This window comes from Lepeophtheirus salmonis, chromosome 6 (genome assembly GCF_016086655.4).
Source record: "Lepeophtheirus salmonis chromosome 6, UVic_Lsal_1.4, whole genome shotgun sequence".
Taxonomy (NCBI): Eukaryota; Metazoa; Arthropoda; class Copepoda; order Siphonostomatoida; family Caligidae; genus Lepeophtheirus; species Lepeophtheirus salmonis.
The window spans coordinates 21,432,775-21,434,265 of record NC_052136.2 but is presented as its reverse complement, the minus strand read 5'-3'; the positions used below and the strand labels follow the sequence as shown (position 1 = coordinate 21,434,265).

The 1,491-nt window shown below is 28.3% G+C and overlaps 1 long non-coding RNA gene across 1 annotated transcript; it reads left to right on the top strand.

The window, feature by feature from the left end:
- The first annotated feature begins 260 nt into the window (after window positions 1-260).
- LOC139905845 (uncharacterized) lies at window positions 261-931 on the top strand. Its single transcript, XR_011780925.1, has 2 exons — window positions 261-718; window positions 777-931. It is a non-coding gene; the product is annotated as an uncharacterized lncRNA (long non-coding RNA).
- The last annotated feature ends 560 nt before the right edge of the window (window positions 932-1,491 follow it).

The window sequence follows — 1,491 nt, the reverse complement described above, 5'->3', positions numbered from 1 at the left end:
GACGTAGTTTTTTACTTTTTAATTTTCTGTCATTTTTTAATGCATCCTAAACAAATAAGTTCTGTTCGACTCAAGTCGATCCACAACATCAATTTATTTTTTCAAAAGTTATATACAGGGTGAGGATTTTAAATCTGCAACAAGTTTAGATATCAAAAGGAAATGATTGAGTTCACAAAGCTGATCCAATCAACTCTTTACGATGTTGACAAGGCTTTCAAGAAGCTTGTTGGGCAGGGAGGAACTACAAGGAAGGCTAATAATGGATAATAAATTCTAGGATTACGTGATTAAAATGAATGTATATGCAGCCTCCTAGCTCTCAGGACTGAACCCCTTGGACTAATATGTGTGGGGGGACATTGAAGATAGAGTGTCCAATATATGTGCACATGGAACTGTTGACTATTTTCAAGCTTTCATTCTTGATACAGTGACCGAAGGAGTCCCTTTTCAAGGTATGTGACAAGTTCATGGACAGTTTGCAGGCAGTGGTTGAAGTTTGAGGGTGCTGGTTTGATTGGTTGACTTCACATGTAAGAACAAAAAATTACTGAATTAATTTGTAATATACATTATTCTTAAATTTTCCGGTTTTAAATTCCCCACACTGAATACTTTAAGATTAAAATATATATTTTCTTCTAAATTAATGTCAAGACATGCAATATTTAAAAAATATAGGCCTATATTAATGTATTCTACTAGAATAAAAAAGGTATTATTAATGTCATAATGTACAACTTTAAAATATTGACCTCCATATTTTTTGACAGGTATTTTTGAAGTCAACAAAATGAGACAAAGTGGTTATTGAGTCATGGGTTTCTTGAAATATTCGCATCTAATGAACTTTCATATAAAAAATGTATATACAATTAATTATATTATATAATAATTCTATCGTTGAAATATAAACATATTAAATTAACCTATTTGTTTTTATAATATAATTATGTCATGTAGGCATAGTGTACATGTTGCCAGTTGTAGTGCAAGTTAAGATGAAAAAAAGTAGATGAAGTATTGAAAAAAAAGTATAAAAGATACAGAAATAGTGATAAGAAAAAACATTATTTAAACTTTCGTGGGATGTTTTTTTATGAAGAAAGGAATTGCAACATATACATTCTGTTTGTACAAATAAACAGCTCAAGTTACAATTTATATGTGTTATAGCACCATATTTAATACTTAACACATTACTCATTTGAATAATCAACTATAAATTGATGCTATCTCTACATTTCGGTTTATTAAAATTAAGGATTTAAGAGTAGTATAATTACTTTGGACATTTGAAATTTATGATATGCCACAGATTACTTATAACTAATAAGTCTTTTTATATCAAAAAGTGGACAATTATATAATTAAATTATTAATCATTGAAAAAAAATCAATTTATCTTCATCACAAATAAATTATTTGCCCCACTTTTTGTTTGCAACTTGTACGATTTGCTTATACAAGTTACAATATATATATATG